This window comes from Python bivittatus, unplaced genomic scaffold (genome assembly GCF_059951505.1).
Source record: "Python bivittatus isolate LINGU-HERP-01145 unplaced genomic scaffold, Pbiv_v1 ctg000700_np1212, whole genome shotgun sequence".
NCBI classification, from domain to species: domain Eukaryota; kingdom Metazoa; phylum Chordata; class Lepidosauria; order Squamata; family Pythonidae; genus Python; species Python bivittatus.
In genome coordinates, this window is record NW_028277098.1 from 36,790,759 (window position 1) to 36,813,867 (window position 23,109).

The 23,109-nt window shown below is 38.9% G+C and overlaps 1 pseudogene; it reads left to right on the top strand.

The window, feature by feature from the left end:
• Positions 1 to 10,283: 10,283 nt before the first annotated feature.
• LOC148214173 (uncharacterized) overlaps positions 10,284 to 23,109 on the top strand; it is a 48,722-nt pseudogene continuing 35,896 nt past the window's right edge.

Sequence of the window (23,109 nt, forward strand, 5' to 3'; positions counted from 1 at the left end):
AAAGCAGTGAGGTCTACAACAGGTTTAGTCAATCATAAGCCCCAGCTCGTTCTCTCCTTATTGGCATGTTCAGCTTGATTTACTGTATTTAGAACCCAACATAATATCTTTGGGTTTCAAACATGGAACTTATTGTCTGTCCTTTCTCAGAATTGAATCAATTGAGGCTATACTAAATGTCCAACAAGCTTTGCCCAATCTTCTTTTCTGTAGATGTTTTGGCTTCATATCCCATAATGTCTGGAAATTATAGATCAAGAAATCCAACACATCACAACAGATCCAGATTGAGAAAAGCTGTCCTTGGTTTTCTCTTGGTTCCTTTTTAAACTTACATTTCTTCTGAGGTGCATTTATGCTCAGATGTGCCATCTTAGAACATTTATTATTGAGTGACTGACAAATGTTAACTTTAACAGTGCTCACTGAAACTTCGTGTTGGTTCTCAAGCTTTCTGAAAACCACAAGCCTTTTGACTCACCTGGTGCATTCTGAAACCTGTAAACCTACCTGGCAGTACAAGCAGGTTTGGTCCACAAATATCATTATACTTTATTGATTGAACCTTTGATTATTAGACTCAGTCATCTATTCTTATTTGTCTTAGGGAACTCTGGGATCAGAAGTTTTAGAAGAGACTACAGCAGATCAGGTAGAACATTTGTTTCTATCCCTCAGGATAAAGCCACAAGTTTTCTTAATATTTTAACATTTAATTTCCATATGTTGTTTTTTCTCAAAACAAAACAGGGCCAGGTAGAGAGTGGGAGCATAGTATGTGAGGTTACAGTTTGTAAATCTTCATAGCAGTACTGGCTTAATTTATCCCTGGATAAATGAAACCTGACATGTTTTTCAGCACCTGATTGTAATATCCTGTGCCCTGTCAGCTGTTCATCTGCCTCATGAATCTTTTCAGTCAGCTCAGATGGTTACTCAATAGCCAGACTTCTGGGCCAGCTTTCAGTCCTTGTAGCTGCTGATCAGACACGGCTGTCAGCTGCCTATGAGTGCACAACCACCATTTTGATTTCTACTAGACATGTTCCTCCTTTCTTCTTGGATCAATTTATAGTTTCTATCTAAGAAATAGTAACTAATTTCTGGCATCATTACTATGTCCTGTTTTTCTACCTACCTGACAATCCCAGCATGAAAGTTCAATGATCAGTTTAGAAAACCATTCCCTAATCCAACATTTTAAAGTGGGTTGATTTGCAGCCCTCAAGCGCAGAAAATGGATAAATGGGTGCCAGAGAGTGCCTTCCAAGCAAATCCTTTCTACGTGAGTTTACTATTTGATGCAAAAGTATGCTGAATGCTTAGCAACTCTAGAGTCCTGTGTGAAGTCTGAGAGTTCCTTTTCTCTGTTTGTCTTTCAAAGGAGGAGTTAGGGTAGTTGGGGGAGACAACGTTTGTATGCAGAACTCTGATCTAGCCTTTACTCTGCAGAGGGAAGTATGATGGAAGTGAGGGAAGGAGGGGCTGACAGCAAGGCTGCAGCAAGGAGAAAATTGCAAGAATGGGGAGAGGGATTTACAAGCAGTATTCTGGAAGAGAAAGAGAAGATGGTTTGTGACAGTTATCTCGGGTGGGCTATGGCGGTTGAGGAAACACCAAAAAGCAGCTTATAGCCTACCAGTGTTTTACAAACTGCAGGTTTTAAAAGCAATTTTAAAATTGCTTTTTTATTTAAGCCATGGAAACTCCTTTCCTTTTGTGAATGAGGGGTTATATTCAAAATGAAACCCACATTTCAGGAATTATGCAGAAGTAAGCAAGCTCACCCCCCCCATCAAAATATGGTTTTAAATTTTATCAGAGGGGAGGGTTGGCTTATTTCCAGTGAAGTGGTTTCATTTTATAAAATGGCGAAGTTCTATAATTGCTTTATTTAATATATGAATTAAATGCATATTAAAGTTACTTGGTATATATATTTCCTGCCCAATCCCAACACTCATGAAATGATTAATTTTATACATGGGGATAGCAGTACTTTATTTATGATTTCAAGAGTCATGGTATCATAAAGTTAGAGAACCTGTATCCTAACCATTAACCATTTGAGAGAATTTCAGACAGAAGACTTGAGTATTGGTAATCAATCAAATTTGCAAAGGATGTTCCATCTGCTGCTGTAACAATATATTTATAGAAATAATCAAGGTAGGAAAAATGATAATACTAAGAAGGCTGATCTAACTGGTTCTTTACCTGTACTGTTAAGTCCTGAGAGCTGTTAAGTGTAGTTCTCTACTGTCAGGAGGTGTCTGGGTGAGGATATTTTGTCATGATCTTCTGTGCATGTGCAATACTATACAAGTACATGTGAAGGCAAGCATCTAGATCAATATATCAGCATTTCCGGACAATCCCTTATTACCCTGTCTGATCAACCATGATCAACCTTGTATTGCAGATTGAGCTCACACAACATGCTAAGGCAACATGTCAAGTGGCTGGGTTCACACAACACACTAACAAGTTATATTATTGTTCTGAGGGTAAAGTGTAAATCTGACCACTGTGGCTTATAAACCATTGTTTATAGGCTTGCAACCAACTAACCAACTGTGGTTGATTCAACAGCACTTTAGCACAACATGTGAGCCCAGCCAATATGCTATAAGTGAAATCAGTATCTCTGCTTCAGAACTGTTGGTGTCTGTCAACATTCCAAAACTGTCATTCGTCTTCAGAAGACTGCCATGAGCCACAGACAAGAAGTCAACTTTTTCTCTAGAGCTCTGTGCATCCATCAGATAAATTCATGAAGAATAATTGATCTTGTAAAGGTGGGGAAGCAAATCAGTGTTTCTCAACCTCAGCAACTTTAAGATGTCTGGACTTCAACTCCCAGCTTGCTGGCTGGAGAATTCTGGGACTTGAAGTCCACACATCTTAAAGTTGCTGAGGTTGAGAAACATTGATCTAAATGTTGTTGAACTACAATTCACAGCATTCCTCATTATTGGCCATGCTGACTGGGGCTGCATAGAGTTGTATTTCTGCAACATCTGGAAGCCCATATGTTGCCCATTCTTCTTGTAGGGGAAATTGGAAGGACATTTAAAAAGTACTGGCTGCAAAATATGTCCTTGTGGAATTGGACACTACTTGTTATCTCCTTATAAAGTGGCTGTTTCATTAATTAATACCTTTTAGTATCCAGTCAGTTCACATATATCTAATTAATGAGTTGTCCTGTGGTATTCTGTCAAATGCCAGCTGACTATACTATGTCCAGAGTACTCCTGATTATGAGGGACTGGGGAAAAGGTGTTCTCATCATTATGCTCTATGGAACAATGAAAGCATGCCAGTTATTTAAGGGTAGAAAAATATATAGTGAGAGTTTCCTTCTGATGTTTTCACTTGGAGATTGGAACAAGATTGACAATCACACAGCAAGCTGTAACAGTTAATGAAGGAAATTAGTGAGCATCAGATTGAGAAGCTGTAATTGCTGTGAATTTTGCTTATATTGCACAGAATCAAGTCTAATTAAGGGCAAAGGCAGACGTTCTAAGTATAGTAGAAATATTTTAAACACACATTCATCTTGCTCTAAGACACATTAGTAGATGTGTAGTCCCAAGGATTTCTAAGACTTTGACAAATTATTCTCCTCGAAATGTACAGTAGTTTTAAATGCCAGAATTCTCAACCAGCATCTCTGGATACCCCCAGTGGTTTAGGCCAGCTGCGTGGGCTCTTGAGAGTTTTATAAGTCCTGTGCTCTATGGGTAGAGTTAGAGTTAAGGTAACACTAGGCTTATCATATCTGGGCTGCAAATATCTGGACAACAACTACATGGCAGCTAAAAAACTGAGTTTTCTGTATCACTTTGCTGTCATTTAATGGTCACCCAGATATGATAGGCTTAACTATAGGTATTATGTCCAGTAGATGATCCAACCCTGCCTTTGACAGTTCAACTCCAACACATCTGGAGAGCATGGAATTTGGGAACAGTGCACTAAGCATTTCCTGACAATAATTTATGATAGTATCAAACTTCTAGAATGGCTCCTCCTGCAATAAAAATAGAGACCACTTGAGGAATTTGAAGGAAGTCACTCAATCACTGTGGTTGTGTTGGCCATTTTATACATTTACTTGCAAGAATTTGAAAATAAGAAACTAGTCCTAGAATATTAAGCTTAGATGTGTTCTTTTATTTCCATCATGGTCAAAGCAACAGTACATAGATAAAGAAAGAGCTAGAACACACAACAGTATTTTAAGAAGCTTGAAGACATGCATTCTAGGATTTTCTTTTTATATCTTCATCTTCCAGAAAAAAAATGGCAAAGGCTACATACACTGCAGAGTCATTTAGGCATAAGTCAGAATGTCTAAATATGCTTTTGCACCTGCCTTTTCTAACACTATTATCAGGATAGAAATGTTTAAAGTTAATAATGGAACTAATATGATATTAGAGAGGCAGTTTGGTGTAGCAGTTAAGACATCAGGCTAGAAACCAGGAGACTTTGAGTTCTAGTCCTGCCTTGGGCATGAAGCCAGCTGGGGGATCTTGGGCCAGTCATTCTCTCTCAGCCCTAGAAAGCAAGCAATGGCAAACCACTTCCAAAAAAACCTTACCAAGAAAACTGCGGGGACTAGTCCAGGCAGTCACCAAAAGTCAAGACTGACTCGAAGACACAAAAATCAATAAATAAAAATGTAATATTGGATAGAAACATTTAAATCTTAGAGCACTCCTATTATTCCAATCTGATCCTTATCGCTGCAACTGTAGGGCAGAAGTAGGGAAAACATGATGCTACCATCTTTTAATCCTCCTGTCCTTAAAAAAAAAAAAAAATGTGGGGCATTTAATTCAAATAGTCTAGATTTCTGGCATGTATGGGGTGATTAAATTATGGACCTCTTGGCAGTTTTTTACAATCAAGATATCCCAAGCTTGGAAAAGAAAAAATCCTCTTGGGCTGGTATAGAGGCAGAAGGTAGAATCCAGTGGTGGACTTCCACCTTTGAGGTTGAACATCTTGCTTTGACTTCAGAGGGGGAAGCCATCTCCAAAAAGCAAACATCATAAACTTTGTCCATTTTTTGTGGCAGGAAAACCAAGCTAGTAAGATGCTACAATGGTGTTATTCTGATTCTGTGCTAATCCCTTTTGCTTTCTCATTTCACTGCCCTATGATCAACAAATACTTCTATACTTTCAATCTGAGTCTTTGTTTCAAGTATTAGACTTTCTATGTAATTAATAGAAGTCCAGCTGTCACCTCCTAAACAGGGCTTAATAGACTGCTGTTTTGCATTATTAGTGAGCTAAATCTCATACCCTGAAGGTAGAGAGAAATTATTTCAGACTTCTTCAGAGTAAATGCAATATAATTTTCACAATAACAGTGCAACACTAAATCTGTATACTCAAAAGTAAACCCCTCTCATTTCAGTGGACTTACTAGCTACTAAATCCCAGCCTACAGCAGGCAGCAACATCTACTTGCATTGCCTGGAAATCCCAAAGCTCTAGGCTGCATTGGGAGGTCAGAAATAATTCCCAAAGAAGTGCTGGCACTAATGTAACATCTGCATCTCTCTGTTCTGAGAGACTTAGGGAAGGTGGACTATAGATACCATTCTGAGAGCTTCTATATATCCTTTCCTGCAGCCAGTGGGTATTATGACCTGGATAGTCCCTAAAGGTAATGTACTGTATACACTAGTGTAAAGTGCAAAGGTCTGTGAGTTCAATTCCTGGGTAAAGCATTTGAACTCTATAGAATAACATCTGGCTACCCACATCTGATGAGTGTGAATAGGATTAAATTGATCGCATGGTGCCTCCTGGCAGTCAGTATAAAAGAAAACTACAGGGCCATTTCCTACAGTCAAACTCTATGCAAGGGTGTTACCTTTACCTTACCTAAATCACAGTAGCCCCAAACTTAAGCAACATGCCTTTGCCATACTGCAAGTTTATTTTTTAAACTCTGGCCAAAGTTTACAAGGAGTCTTGACCGTATATTTCAATAATTTTCTTCACTGAAAAACAAATTAAACATAATTTCAGACCAGAGAACTCATAATGGATGAAAAAAATGTGGCAATTACAAGTTAGCACAGATTGCAACATCTTTGTTAATGCAGTTTCTTGCCCATTAACTTGGAATGAAGCCATCTATTATTATTTTACTGAGTTGTGCTATTTTGCTTAATAATTCATTACTTAGCTAATCCTCCCTCCAACCATTTTATTTGTAGGGGTATGTCACCTGGACTCCCCCAAATGTAATTTTAAGGTGATAAAGGGAAAACTATTAAATGCATAGGAAGTAAATTAATTGAATCAAATTACAGGTAGTCCTCGCTTAACAACAGTAACTGGGACTGAAATTTCCACCAGTAAGCAATGCAGTCATAGAGCGTGACGTCATGTGTCTACATCGCTTAGCAACTGCAATCCCAGCAGCCTCTGTTGCTGTCATTAAGTGAGAATCACAGGTCATTAAGCAAGGACCTCCTTGCAACTTCCTGCTGGCTTCCAACAACCAAAGTCAGAGAGGAGGCTGGCAGGAAGTTGCGATCTCAGGTGGCTTGCAAGCAGGCCGGCAGGCAGATAAGTGGTTGCTACTGGGTGGGGGAGACTTACCCGAGCAACTTGTGACCTTCCCTACCAGCTTTCCCATTGACTTTGCTTGTGGAAAGCTCGCAGGGAAGGTCACAAATGGTGATTACATGACTGCAGGGTGTTGCAACCATCATAAGTGTGAGCCAGTTGCCAAGCACCCAGATCATGATCACATGACCATGGAGGTAGTGCAACAGCTGGAACTTTGAGGACTGGTCATAAGTAACACTCATTCATCACTGTCGCAACTTCAAACAGTCACTGAACGAGTGGTTGGTAAATGAGGGCTACTTGTAATTCCATGTAATTTAAATGTAAACTTCACCTAAAATCAAATATTTTTAACCTGGCCCTGCCTAATTTTGGATCCTTCTGTTGTAAGAACATCAGAGCAACCTTCAACATGACTTCCACATTCTCTAAAATCTGTACATGTGGCTAGTCTACATATTTAAAGTCATGGTGGTCACAGCTGGCTTTAAGGTAGATAGAGTTCTTCCTCTTGGTATTCTTTACATACATCTGGTTTTGAATACTTACGGTAAATTTAATGAGAAATTATTCCCTTGTTACTCCATAATCAGGTCAAAGTTTGTTATAGGGCCACATCCTTTTATGGAATGGGATCAAGTACTTCATCTGTGAGAAACTGGGATGCCAAACCAAATTATGATATAAATTAGATGAATTAATTTTACCTCTTGTGATGACAAATATTAGAAATGAGCCACCCCTGCTGTCTTCTAATCAAGAAGGATCAGGAAGGTCAAAATCACAGAGCTGTTTAAGGAAACTATATTGCTCAGGAATGTGATATGGAACAGTTCACCCACTCTGAATTGATCACTAGATAACATCTAGATTCTTGAGTATAGGCTCTGTCTCCTTTGGTCTCCTGGAGAATATTTCAACTACTTACATTTTCTGATACTTCTGTGAAGTGATAAAAGTACAGCGTAGTGTAGTGGATAAGATGTTGGAATAGGACTGGAAAAAAATCAAGGTTCAAGTCCACCATGGAAGCTCACTGGCTCTATCAACGTTTCTCAGCCTAATGTACATCACAGGATTGCTGTTATGCAGAAAATTAGGGGAAAGGATTGCTGTGTATGCTGCCTTGAGCTCCTGGACAAAAGCAGGGTATGGATCTAACCTATGGATGGAGGATGCACAATCTACTCATATGCGAAACCTTATGTGAAACAATTACTACACTCTTTCCTCTCTCTGGATTAAAGAAGTTCCTCTAACGTATGGAACAAATGGGAAAAAATAGGAAATAAGCTTGAATAGAATGCTTCAAATGGAGGCGATGCTGAAGATACCCAGCTATGACTTTTTATACTGCAGCGTGAAGACAACAGCTACAATTAAGTATGAACGCTGCTTCGTCTGAGTGCCCTGCAGATATTGAGAAATGAGCTGGACAAATGTAATACCATCAAGAGCATTTAAAAGTTTAAAATATAATTGCCAGGCCTGGGATTTTCCTTCATGCCCAAATAAGAACCAGTTAACGATGACGGCATATTATGTGTGTAGGTGTATTCACAGAGAGAGAGAAATATAGGAAGGATGGATAAAACGTATCTATGGACAAATAATTGCTGTAGAATGCTCCCAGTCCCAATAATACAATATTCAGTAAATTAAATAACAAATCCCATTAATTTTTGAGGATATGTTTCCATGTATAAAATCTCTCTCTGCATATTGTATGTACCTGAATATTTCTAGTTACATTACAAATAGTACTTGAACTATTAAAAGAAACCATGGAAACTCACAGTTACCACAGAAACACAGGAAGATGCAGAAAAAGAACGTAAGGTTAAAATCCAGGTTCTTAACACTGAATTTCTGCACTCACCAATGCCGAAATAAAGAAAGGGATTTACTGGTAAATATTTCATCCACATGTTTCTCCCCATGAGGTCTCTTTTGAATCTTCCTTTTACTTCTAGCATTGGCTCATTTGTGTTCATCTGTATTTCCACAAGGTGCGTGCAGCACATCAAGGGATTAATTACATAAACCCATGGTTTCTGAATGTTGTTAATTTAGGAGGGAAGTGAGAAAATGGCCAGTATTATTTTGCATGGATGAATGCCATTCTAGCAAATGCAGGATTAATCCCAAATGATTCTGTGCCACACCTGATGGCCTAAGGTAATTCTACTTGAATTTTGCCACATGTGGATATAGATTAGAAATGGACAGCTTTTGGTGGCTGAAGGCCACAATTAATATCTAGAAGGGGGTAGGGAGGAAAGTAGCTGAGGGCCACAGTGGGTGGTATAATAATGAAAAGGGTGTGAGATTGAGTTACATACCCGGTGTGGGATAGGGGAAGTTTTTGTTTTTTCATAATTTGGGGAGGCAGTTGGGAGGGGATATCTTTATACTGAAAATAATGGTGAATATATTTGATGGCTTATGCTACAGTGTTTGCATGTTTTCTGCCTCAAAGCACCAGAAGCCCGACTGCCACCATAAAGCTTCAGTAGTAACAGGAGGCTCCCAGGGCCAGAAAGCAAGGGAGTGAGGGACAGGGGGACTCGCCCTCTTCTGCTATGGAGAGGAATGGACAGATCATTCATAGCAGATGCATCTATTGAGTGTGGAGGTGGTGGCTGTGGCAAATGTATGCTGATTAGCTTTGTGAGGCATATTCAGAAATGCCACTTTGTGGCTGATGAACTAGACTGCCTGGCAATTGCAAGCAGGCAGTCTGATACAGACGCCTGCTTGAATCTGCATTATGAGGAATGAAGAAGCTATCAAGAGGCAGTCGAACAGTTGTTGCTGCATTGAAATGCAGAAGCACGATAGCAACACTCCCCCTCCCCCGTTACCCACTGCACTTTTTCAGCATGCATTACCCACAAATCTAGTTTGCCAATCTGCATGCAATGCCTTCATTATGCATGCACAGCAGGATTTGGAGGCAGATTTCCATATTCAGAAGGGAGGGTAGCAGCTTTTCTCTGCTTCTCTGTGTGCCATAGATTGAAAGGGCTTGAAAGTACAGAACAGTTGCTCCGTTCAAAGAATATGCCTGTAGCACACAACAGAGTATTGCTGATCAGGAATCATTGGTTACAAGCCAGAAAAAGTTGAACATGCTTAATTTGCACAGAAAACACTTTGCTTGCTTTGCTCTTTTTACATTTGCATGATTATGTTTTCATATATGGGATTCAAATGGTTTATATTAATTTATGTACTCTGTTATCTATCAAAAAGGTAATGCATGTATTTGAAGAGTTTGGAAGGGTATCTGGAAGCACAAAAGCTAATCAGTAAATCAGGAATAAGGGATGTTAGGCACAGTGGAAGTTAGAAATATTAAGACTTAAATCTCTGCAATCCAAAGTCTAAACAGCAGTAAGTCCCATTGAATTCAATGAGATTTACTGCCAGATCAGTGAATATGCAATTGCAAATTTTCATTAAATTGAGATTAAAAATATTGCAAAATATAACACTACCACTAAAGAAGATGAGATAAAACTTGACTAGCAATTTAATTTGAATTCATTGTGTCATTTTATGTCATTATTAAAGTAGAATAGATTGGATCCAGATCTAGTCTGACTTGGAGGAGACTCACTGAAATAAGTCAGTCTTTTTTAAGCAATAGGCGTGCTTACATCTAGATCCAACAACATGGAAGGTAAGCATAGCGGCAATAAAAAATGCTAGTTGTTATTGAGGTAAATATGGTGAGAAAGATATCACAGAAAAGGTTCAGATGAACCATTAGAAATAACTTTTTTCTGATAGGCAGTAAAGCAATAAAATGTTAAGGAAGGGAAACTAACATTATTCCTTACTATGCTACTATACAAACTGTGCCATCCTATCGGGGCCAGAAAAAGGATGGGAATTTGTGTAGAGATAGAGAACAACTTGACGCATCTGTCATTTTTAGTTAATGGATTTGGGCAGGAAAAAAATAGTGAAGCTACAGATAAAGTCACCCTATAGGAATGTTTTAAGTTTTAAAAAAATAGAAAAGAACTGAGCCTTTGCAGTCTCCCATAGTGATTTTTTTTATCCAGGATATGGGTAACTGAGGCAACACTGTCTGTTGAAATAGGCCACAGAGTTTAAAAACTAAGATGGAAAAAAGTATTCCATGAGAAAGAAGGCACTTATCTCTGAGGGAACAAAGATAGGTCAAGGAATTACAACCAAGTTATAATTTTTTATTGTAGTAAGAATGCAGTTATATCTAGAACTTGTTAAACGCCTCTCCTACGCAAAAAATGATGATAATTGTGCTTACTTCCTTCTTGTCTGGATTGAGGGTAGAGGAATGTGGAGATAACCTTGGTGAAAGTACGCAGGAGCCGTCAAAAGAAGAAAAATGACGATTCATTCCTGGGAAAGGGGAAAGAAACTTAAAATAACTTGGCCTTTATTCTGTCTGATACAAGAGGGGACAGAGGGAAATTCTGACAGGCTTTCAAGATTCTGTTATTATACCCTACAACAATAAAGTAGCTTTCCTGTAATCCTTGCAGTGTCTGTTTCCTGACCTAGCCTATCACGACGGGGTGACATCTAGCTTTAGTTTATTATTTCAAATCCACTCCATTACTAAAGCCAGAAATTGATTCAAATCTGTTATTATTTCAAATGCGCTCCATTATTACAGCCAGGAATTGATTCAAGTCTTTTCCAGTGTCATCTGCATTTGATAAAAACTTGAAACAGAATTGGAGTCAATTACGTAGAAATGACTCCTCACTCCATACCTCTAGAAGTCCATTCTTGTCCATTTCAAGTGAACCTTAGATGGGGTGGAGGGAACCATGTGTAATTGCTGCATGCCATAAGACTATGCAAAGCTCTGAAAGGGTGCTTTGATTCAACAAAGCTTTGATCCAATCACCCAAAGAAGCAGATTCAAGTTTTAAAGCGGAAACTTGCTTCAATCTAACAAATCAAATCAGGTAGCTGCTATGACTTTCCTGCACTTCAGGGGTTCTTACCGACAACACACAATGTCACAATTTCATTTCCAATATGGGCAATTCTGAGAGGAAGGTGATGTGATGAGTAGCCAGCCAATGAATTTTATTACCTTATTAAACTCTCTGCTTATCAGTGCTCCTTTGGGATTGTAGAACGATGCAAGTTTTCGCTTCAAGCTTCATTCACTTTTTCAGCTTTCAACATCTCTAATGAATTCAGCCATAACCCTTAACTTCTGCCTTTTTCATGTGTTTATGGAAGATTACGCTTTCTTGCTAGTTCTGCCAGATCAGCTCTCAACACTCTAAATATGGGCTGCAGCTTTGTGAATGTTTTCTAATGTGGCAGTTGAAGAGGCCTTGTTAATCCACATCTCAATTGTTATGTTATCTAGAGTTTTCCAATGTTGGGTAATTATTATTTTCACTGCTAGAATTAAATAGATAATAAGTGCCTTTTTAAAAGCTTGAGGTTTGATCCTGTAAAGAAATCCAGTAAGCCTAACACCGGGGGGCTTTCAATTCAAGCCATAATTCTGATGCAACAGAGAGTGCCCCACATCCTAGAAGCCTGCAGCGGGGATCCTTTGCATGAGGAACCACATTTGCCAGGCAGCTGTGTTTGTCCTCTTGACGCCACACAAAGCCCAGTGATCAGAAGCAGCAAAAAACAGCAGCTGTCAAGGACCTGTCCATGGGCATTTCCCAGTGTCATGCCAGGTCTGGAGTTCCAGAACAGTAAGTAGAAAAGTAAGGACATACTTTTTTTTTTCACTTTGAAAACTTTATTTGAAAGTGGCACGGGAAACTTTCTGCATTAGTTCCTTTAGTACAACGTAGGCTGTTCATTGTGCCATTCGGAAACTGCTGTGCTTTCCTTCTCTCATCCCTGTGATGCAGAAGGAATAGTCCAACGTTTTATTGTAGTGAAACATCTGAAGGAATCTTGCTGAAGTTTAGCAGGGTTAATCTGCTGCAAAAAGTCTCTCACCTCTGCTATTTTCATCCCGTTCTGCCAATATGCAGAAGATGCAGGTCTTTTGATGCTTCCCCAGAATAGCCTACGGATAAGCCCTTTTCTCTGAAACAATTCTTCGGTTACAAAACAACTTGAATTGAACTGATTTGCCTCCGTATCTCAAAGCTCAGACTTGACTCAAACCATGCCTTTCTTGAATCTTCAATTCAAATTGAATCAGCACTGATTGGTACAGGCTTCGCACATGATTTTAACCACCAACCTATTTCGCTCATCCCTAATTACATTGGGATCTGCTGCCTGCAGCAAAACGTAATGATGGTCATTAGATTTAAGTGGAAATAGACAAATTCATGCCTATCAAAAATGGTTACTAATCTGGAGGCTATATGGAGCTTCCCAGTATATCATTAAATGCCAATATCAGGCAAGCAACAGTGGGAGAAAACTCTTGACTCCACATTCAAAAGAAAGACTTAACAGTTTGCTGCTGGACAAGCTAGATCTGCATCTTCTCCAGTTCCTTAAAAGTTTTCTGGAATTTCATTCATGATTTTAGTTTAGGCAATACAACTTAATGTACTCTGTTGGGTTTGCTGGTTTTTCTGAGCTCCATTTTCTTCTTGCAGATGAATAGCAAGAACCCAACAATATTATCCCCCGCTATTAATGTTCTCTGTTCATCCAGTCATTCCCTAAAATATACTCAGAATTCCCTTATAAGACAGCTTTACCTGTAATACCTCTGTTGATATGACGATGTTTCTCACTAAACATATTCCATATGCTATTTTGCAGATTGCAATTTTCTTCCTTGGGAAGAAAATAAGTTCTTTTTTTTTATGTATTTGTTGTGCACAGTAACCACCCTGTCCTGGTTCTCCAAAAAGCCTTATAAACAATTCATTAAAAATACATGTGATGATAAAACTACTTGGACAAGTCCTCTGCAGGGATCAATTAAGATAAGGTTGCTTTGTTCACATGGTCTAGCACAAATTAAAATATGGAAAAATCTGTATGTTATGATTCAAATTCTTTGGAAGCAAAAGGTTTCTGTAACACTAGGGAAGAGTTGTTTGAAGGTACAGTAATACCTCAGTTCACGAACGCTTCTGTTCATGAACAATTTGGTTCGTGAACAGTAGCGTTCGCAAAATTTTGCTTCTGTTCGCGAATTCCGCATTGGGTGACGAACACAACCCGTGGCCATCTTCCCTGCTCTGACACATGGTTGTGGGTTCCTCTAAGCAAAATCGCAATCACAGACAGACACTTGCTGTGAAGCTTTTTGGTGTGCTGTTTAGCACATACAGTACATCCAGCATGGCTCCAAAGAAAGTGCAGAGCAAGCATGGTGGTAAAAAGAAAATGCAGAGCGGTAATGAAGGTGACAAGAACGTGCAGAATGGTAATGAAGGTGACAAGAATGTACAGAGCAATAATGAAGGTAACAAGAAAGTGCAGAGCAAGAATGGTAAGAAGAAGGTTTTGAAGAAAATAACTATTGAATTGAAGAAGGAAATTTTAGAAAAGCATGAGCGTGGTATTTGTGTGACTGATCTGGCCTTGGAGTACAAGATGGCGAATGACAATCTCGACTATTTTGAAGAATAAAGATGCCATCAAAGGAGCTGATGGGGCAAAAGGAATAACGATGTTAACCAAGCAGAGGACACAAGTGCTGGAAGAGGTGGAAAAACTTTTGTTAGTGTGGTTGAATGAGAAACAGCTGGCAGGTGATAGCATTAGTGAAGCTATGATCTGTGAAAAAGCCAGGAAATTGCACAGTGATTTACTGCAAAAAAAACTCTCTACAAGTGCAACAAGTGAAGAATTTAAAGCCAGTAGAGGGTGGTTTGATAAATTCCACAAGACAAGTGGCATCCACGGTGTGACAAGATATGGTGAGGCTTCCAGTTCTGACAAGGCCGCTGCAGAAGCCTACAAGAAAGGCATAGAGGAGTTTGTTGAGGACCATAAGGAGGAGCTGACCATGGAAGAACTTGTTGAACTCCAGAGTGAGCAGCACAAGGCGCTTGTTGAGGAGCATTCCACTGAGGAAGAGGAAGACAGGGAGGAGGTTCGCAGTGATGTGATAAAATCCATTATGGAAAAATGGAATGAGTGCCAGGATTTCTTTGAGAAGCACCACCCCAACATAACTGTAACGAACAGAGTGTTGAATCTGATGAACGATAACGTGATCTCTCATTTCCAGAGGGTTATGCAGCGCAGGAAAAAACAAGTGACATTAGACAGATTTTTCGCCAAAACTGAGCCTGCAGCTAAGAGACAAAGAAGAGAGGAAACCCCTGAAGGAGATCTCCCCGATGTCCTTTTGGAGGTGGACTCTCCCTCCAAACAATGACCGCCTCCCCCCCCGACTTACTGTCCTCCACGCCAGAAGTCACCTCAAGCAAGGTTAGTATTCTCTCTTCATATTGTACTGTACTGTACTTTGTTTCATATTTTTGTGGTTAAAAAAAAAACATGGTTCAGAACGGATTAACCTTATTTACATTGAACCTTATGGGGAAATTTGATTCAGTTGGCGATCAAAATCGGTTGGCAACCACATTCGTAGGGGTCAGAACGGATTAACCTTATTTACATTGAACCTTATGGGGAAATTTGATTTGGTTCATGACCAGAATCATGGAACGAATTAAGTTCGTGAACCGAGGTACCACTTGTAGTTCTGTCCTGCAGTAAGGACTGCAACCAAGGAGGCAGATCCGAAGAGCAATTGAAAAGATTGGGGTATGTAAAAATCATGCATGTTGTGGAGAAAAAGGACAGAGAAAAGTTGTCTCCTTTTCTCAGAATGCCTTTGGCCTGAATTAATTTTGGGCATCATCATAGGCATGTTTGTAATCTTACTGTGGTTTGTGAATAATTGTTTTGAAACAGCTTTGAACATCTTTGTCTTTGTTTTTGCTTTCTTCTGAACCACCCAGAGACTTTCAGGATTTGAGTAATCTACAAATATTGCAAATAAATAAATAATAACAAGATGGCTAATAATAATAGTAATAAATAACTTGGAAAACCTTAAAACAGGATTGGGTGAATCCATGGCAGACAATTCTGTCAAAGGCTATCAGCCAAAGATTCAGTGTTACCTCCAAACTGAGAGTGGCATGGCTCCATTAGTTGACAGAAGAAAGCAGCTTCTTGCTATATTGTTATATAGTGAGAAGGGGATTCTCTATAGGCATGTTTGTGCTAAGGGTGGGTCCCACTAGAACAGAAAGTGCCCACTGGACCAAAATCCCTATCTTCGGAAAACCCCTCTGTTAGAATAAAGAGCTAATTCTGTAGTACTGTTTTTGGTATGGTGCCATTTCTTGTCATCTAGAAGTTCCTTTGAGGATGGCACATCTCCTAACATCAGAACAACAAGTAGTAGAGAACAACATAAAAGTAGCAATCTTTTAACAAAGGTCATAAAGGCAAAGCAAAATATTTTACCATTTTACATTTCTTTTTGAATAATCTTCTCACACACACACACATGGTAGTAAATTTCTGAGTCAGAATATAGATTCAAGTCATTTTGGAACATCTAAGTAGTTGAAGGATCAGCCAAATGGACAAGGGACAACAATATTTCTTATTTCTTTCTCCCACTCTCTCCCTTCACATACACATAATACATCTATATTAGTGTGAAAGATACTTCCAATAGTCCAGTTTCATATCACTTAAATTTTAGATATATGAATATAATCATGGAGATAGAACCAGTTAAGCTGATTGTTCTGATCTAACTGGCACTCTCCCAAGGCATTCTGCTAAAAGCAAAATGAATGTTGTGTTAATTTATTAACAGTAACATACATTGAAATAGTTAAAAGAGAATCCAAGAAGAGCAATGCTCCTGCAAAATGGAAGAACAATCATAGGAGATACAGATTACCAATCATAATATTTTGCTGGGCATTACCAGAGAAATTAAAACATTCCAATCTTCTTTGAAGTTATTAGCTTAGCATATTCTCTAAGTATTTGCAATATTCCAGATCAGTTTATTCCAGATCACCTAATTCTCCAGCAGCATGTATTATTCTTTTACTTCTGGAGTAAAAAGATCTTAAAATAATCTGAAGTGATAATCTTGCTTTCTGCTTCTTTCTCCTCTAACTGTATGTTGAATAGCCATCTAGCTTACCACCACTATTCTGGGAGGAGTTGCATCTGAAGAACTATTTTAACATCTGCCAAAATATATACCAGGTTAAAAATTAGCCTGAAAAAAAAGATACCAAATTCTGAAGATAAACAAGTTGGCCTGAAACAAATGGTATAGTTAGGGTACTGAATATGCACATATCCTTTCCATTCATACTTAAGCAATTAATTTTAAAGCAAGGAAGTGGGGAGTAATGATCAATAATAATTTAGGCAGACCTAACTGGTGTCCTCAGGAATCATGTATGTATTTATTGTAGCAACTATGATTGCACTGCTGGGCCTTGCTCCAGTTTGAACATAATCTGTCAGCCCTCCGGGTAAACCAAATAAAAAAACCAGACTCCATGAGAATGCTGGAAATCTATTTTATTGAAATAGGTCATAGTACATGTAGTCCTCGTTTAGCGACTGCCTTGTTTAGTGACCATTTGCAGTTATGACAGTGATGAAGAAGTAACTTTTCGACCAATCCTCACATTTATGACCTTTGCAGGCCTGTAAAGTATAGAAAAGCCGAAGTAAGCTCATAAGCACAGTTGCAGTTTCACTTAGCGACCACTTTGCTTAATGACTCAGTTGCTGGTCCCAGTTGTGGTCGCTAAACAAGGACAACCCTTACCGAATCTTGAAAGTGAGACTGTTTTCCCTTTCCTCCCTCTTATACCCCAGGTAGTTAAGGTGGAGTCAGTTTGAATTTCTTTCCAATGTTTTCTTCATTTCCCAGGCTTAAAACATGTTTTGGTAATTGTCGGCACATAGTGTCTCCAAGGTCATCTCTATGGCTATCCGTATAATCTTCATTCATATCTTCCTCCATCATTTATGCAGCATCTAAAAGGTATCAGTACAAGAAAGACAGAGGAGATCACAAAGCTATGGAGAAACTGTACTTTGATGGGGCAATCTGCATATGGCTATTCATGCCCACTTCCATTGTGGAAAAGACATATACTGTTAAATAGACATTTCCAAAAGGCTGCATCATTCAAACAAGCTGGAAATCAATCTGGAGAAACCTGATTAAACATCCTCACAGAGATACTGTACCCGGAACAATTACAAAGCCAACATATTAAAAATGATGAGGGAGCCACTTCAGGTGCAGCTGCTGGGTAGTGAGAAGGTCATCCACCTTGTGGCCTTTAAGCTAGGTCCCTGCCCTTGGGTGCAAGGCAGGATGTTATCCATTTGCCAGTGTTGACTTAAGATGCAGCTGCCCGTGGGGTTAGGCTTTGCGCATATAATGGGGAAGCAGCATCTTATCCAGTTCAGGCAGCAAATTCTGGCAATTCTGCAGGTGTGGCCTCTGAGCAGGAATCATCCTAGCAGCACCTCAGGCACAGGTTGGCTTGGCTCAGATAGCAGCAGCATGGAGTCTGACTCACATCATGAGAGATGAAGGGGGGGGGGACTTCAGTGTCTGGACAGCCCTCATTTTGTTTGCATTGTTGCTGGCATTTCAGCAGAACCATTTACAGGACTTGAGTTTGACTTCTGAGGATCAGCAAAAGAACATCTGGCAACTCATGAGAAGCACATGATTCTGTTCTCATGCAGAGAAATCTGTATTGCTGATCCATATGGGTGGAAAGACTTCCATATCACAATCCGTATCCAATCTAGGAATGGAGAGTATTTGCAGATGGAAAACTTTGGCTGCTGGAGGCCAGTTTTATTAAACTGCTGCTGCAGCTACGAGTATGACGAATGCACTGGGGCCAATTTCCCCTCCGCTTGTTCAAAAAGCAGAAACAAGTACATAGCCTTTTGCTTCATTCTCCAAATAACTGAATATCTTGCCAGCAATATATTAGTAGTAGTAGTAGTAATCTACAATTAGATTCACAGTCAAAGACTGGTGAAAACTTAATAATTCAAGTCCTAACCAATGACCTAAGAATGATTAAGGTAGCATCTGAGGATATAGGCAGTTCCAAGCAGGGTATTTTTTTTTTGTAAAATTAGGGCGTTCAGGTCCGATGTATTCAAAATTTCCAAATATCGAGGAAGTCTTTAGGTATTGCTGCTATTATTATTATTATTATTATTATTATTATTATTATTATTATTATTATTCATACAACTGGCCAGTTGTTTAGGCTGGGTTTGGCATTTTTTATCCACCTATCGAGGATGATGATGATGATGATGATGATGATGATGATGATTAGGCTTATCTGAAGGAGGCCCTCTCCTGCTTCTGCCTCTTTGATAAAAAAAAGTAGAAGGATGATACCCAAGGGGAACCCGAATGCAAATGGGGAAAACTATTTGACTAATGTTTATTTTGAGAACGGTAAGAAAAAAGTGTAATGTTCTGGATAGATAACAATCCATGCCATATCAAGAACTAAATCTATTGCAGAAATCGATGCCTTTCAGAGAAGTTGGCCTCCAACTCTGGCCTTCTTGACTGGAAATTCTGGTATTATAGTGTATTATAGTACAATATATCTGGCAAATCCTTGGTTGGAGCTGGATAATGCAATACATCAGTACCGGTTTCTTCAAAAGAAAGACTTTTGTCCCAAATTAATAAACAGAAATAAATAGAAAGCATTAAAAAAAAAAAAGGGTGGACCAGTTTTATCTGGACTGCAGCCAGTTCAAATGGAAGATTTAACCTTTCCCTCTGCACTTGCAGCCCTGATAAAAAATCCTCCCCATACTGTTATTTAGTCTAGAAAGAAGTCCCTTAATCAATGTAGGTTGGAGACGAGCCAAGTTTTTGTTTAACCTCGAACAAAGCAGTTTTGATATGAAACCAATATAAAAATGAGAGCTGTGCTGGAGTGTTAGTTAATTTGAAACATGGGATATTGCTGCAAATGGAGATTTGAAGCTTTAATACAAAATGACATGGAAAGTTATTAACCACACATAGCCAAAAATATATGGGGACTACTGTGAGCATCTTCACCTATTCCTTAAATACTTGGCTTTAAATACTTGCTGGTGGAGATTTCTAAAAGCCAATCAGATTTTTTTGCTACTGCTAGCTTTTCATAAAGCTGTCTCCCACAGTGCTTCACAGAGCACTTAATTACATATTAGCAACAAGAAAATGCAGCAATTTGCAATGTTCCAGCAATCCATATAAAGCTCTGAATACTGAACCCTCTTTCCTAAGATTAATGCGTTGCTTACAGGCATATTGAGCACTGTAGCTTTTGCTTAGAACATTTCAGATTTATGTCTGATAATTTCCAGAGGAATGGGTTTAATATGAGAGTGTAATACAGTCCAATCTTGATCCAGGAAAAACAAAAACTTGTACCTAGCTCTTCACACCTTGGTTTCAATACATGTGGATTGCCAGCCAAGACAGCAAGAGTAAAGTTGTAGTTCCCTTGATATTACTTGTTACCACTGATACTGGAAGTCTGGCTGAAACTATTCCCTAGCTGAAGAACTTGCTACCATCCTAAATACTAGACTCTAAAAACAGTATTTTTCAAACTTGACAACTTTCAGATGTGTGGACTTCAACTCCCAGAATTCCCCAGCCAGTGCTGGCTGGGGAATTCTGGGAGTTGAAGTCCACACACCTGAAAGTTGCCAAGTTTGAAAAACACTGCTCTAAAAGCTAAGTTTTACTGAATTCCTTCCCCAGATTGGTGACAAGGTCCCAGTAGGCTGTAAATCTCCAGCAGAGATTATAAAAGCTTTTACAAATCATAAAATCAACAAAACATTATCCATTTCATTTTCAAGAAAAGTTGATGCCTATAGTAAAACATCAGATTCTATTAAACTGGGCTACTACATTTGGGGCTGCAAAATCTGGATGACCCCTAGGTGGCATCACACACACACACACACATATATATATATATATATATATACACACATACATACATACATACACATACATACAGGGTGTACCAAAAATCAGGGCCCATAGGCCAGGTGCAATATGATTAATTATTTTTTCCAGAGAAAATGTTACTGTACATAGGAATGTTCAAAAGTCATGTGTCAAACGAGTAAGGAAATGTTAAGAAGAAAAGGGCAACCCATTCAAACGTTTAATGTAATTTATATAATAAATAGTCCATGGGGCCTGACTTTTGGTACACCTTGGGTGTGTGAGTGTTTGTGTACACACACACAAACATTCTTTTAAAACTCAAATCATTAAACATACAGTAGTCAGTTATGATCATAGGGACGTATACATTGAAATCCAGCAATTAGCAATTGAGGTTGCTAATATTGTGCACACTGTTTACACAATCACTCTGGATTGGTTTTGCATCAACTAATGTCTTACTATTGGTTATAAACCTGACGATGACTTGCACTAAATGGCTGAACTAAAAGGTCTGACCGACCATATGCACGGACAATCTCTCATGCTAAGCCTGAATAAATGAGTAATGCGATAATAATGTAATATGGTGGTGTAGTGGTGAATATGTTGGAGGAGCACCAGGAAAATCCTGGGCATGGGTTAGACCTGGTCTCCTGGTTGTATGGATGATAGGTTAGATCACGCCATGCTGCTATGTGTTTTTATTTCTGTTTTCTATTATGTATTTTGTGTGTTTATTTGTTTTATTGTAATCCTCCTAGAGTCACATAAAACTGAGATGGGCAGCTATATAAATTGAGTAAATCAATCAATCAGTAAAACCCAGCTTCTAGGCCATACCCAGCCACACTCTGAGCCAAACATTTTCTTTCGGCCCAACCTACTTCATCATGTTTTTGTGGAGACATATGGGAGACTGAGTACTACACATGCCATCTTGAGCTCCTGATCCACAGTAGCTCATCAGCTAAGGCCGTCTGTGCAGAATGTATGTCTCCAAACTGGAAGAATTCTGTGTTGAATGCAAGGCACCTCACGTAGTGACTGATGTTAAGTCTATATTGGCAAGAGCCAATGGGTGAATATTAGGATACGTGTACATTTTCTAGAGCTTTCTTCACAGCTGGATTAATTTATCTTGTCAAAATTGGCACCAATTATGCTAATTAAATTTGAGGAGTTCATTAGTGAAATGCTAATTGCAGTAACATGCATTAAAACATGACGATTTACAAAATTTGCTTTCAAGAAAAGGAATGTGTCCCTTTTAAGATAATCTCTCATAAGGCCACACTAAGCGGAGAAAGAGCAAATGCACTGAATAGGGAAAAAAGGCATAATCATTTTAATTAACTATTCATTTAGGTAACATCATCTTTCTTCTCTGACTTTCTCTCTCTTTTTACTTTTACATCCATTTGCCCATCACTTCTAACGTCTCCGTTTTCGTGCTTTGCCCTTGAAAATCTCTTAGTTAACTAACTTATTATAACTATATTTGCACAAAAAGTTTATTAAATAGCTAACCTGTGATATTTATTTGTTTGTTAGATTCACATTCTGCCTTTTATCCGGGAACCCAAAGCAGTATATGTAGCATTCCACCTTCCAATTTTTCTCCACAACAAGAACCCTTTGAGGTAGGTTCACCTGAGAAATGATTGGCTTGAAGTCACTGAAGTCACTGGAGTTTACTGAGGCTGGACTTGAACCTGGGGTTCCTCAATCCTAGTCAAACACCTTAATCACTGTACTACACTGTTTCTCCACTATCTACAGTCTCTACAATATCAAGCTGCCTTCTCCATTCTGCAGTTCTAGAGTTCCTAGTTCAACAGCACCATGTTGGGAAAGGTAACCCAACAAAGGAATTTACAATACCCCAAACTACAACAGAGATAGTTTTTTTGTGTGTGGTAAGAAACTCCAAGTGGCATCTGCAACAGAAGAAGCAGTGTATTCTCATCCCCATGAGGGATGTTCCTGATTAGTGTTCAGGGCCATCTGGGACAGGAACCCTACATTTAAGAGAGCATTAAATGGCTGAACTGTAGGCTGTAGGGGATTGTAAGGGTTCAGCCCTGCTCATTTCTTCTTCTCCTTAGAGAAAAAGTAGAGGGAGCAGGATTCCTACAGACTTCTAGACTGAGAGTGACCATGAAAAGCCACTGGAGGCAGAACCCTCTCATCAGAATTTTTCCTTTCCATAACTGTTGCCTTGCCTGGGTTCTTGGCTAGCTCCTACATTCCTAATTATTATCACTAAGGTTACTGAAATAAAAGGCGATATCACAAAGAATGTTTGAAGGATCTTTTTGTAATTAAATGAGGAGCAGGCCAACCATACTAGTCCCAGCTCCAAAGTCATATATCTCTTGTTTTCTATGCAGCTATGGTGTCTTACAAGTATATAGAAGGATTAAATCTTTTTCTTGAGTGGCCCCCATTTTAATCCAAACTGCTAAGCAGTCAGTCACCTGAATTTGTTGTTGGAGGGAATAATGATGGCATTTAAATTAAGCA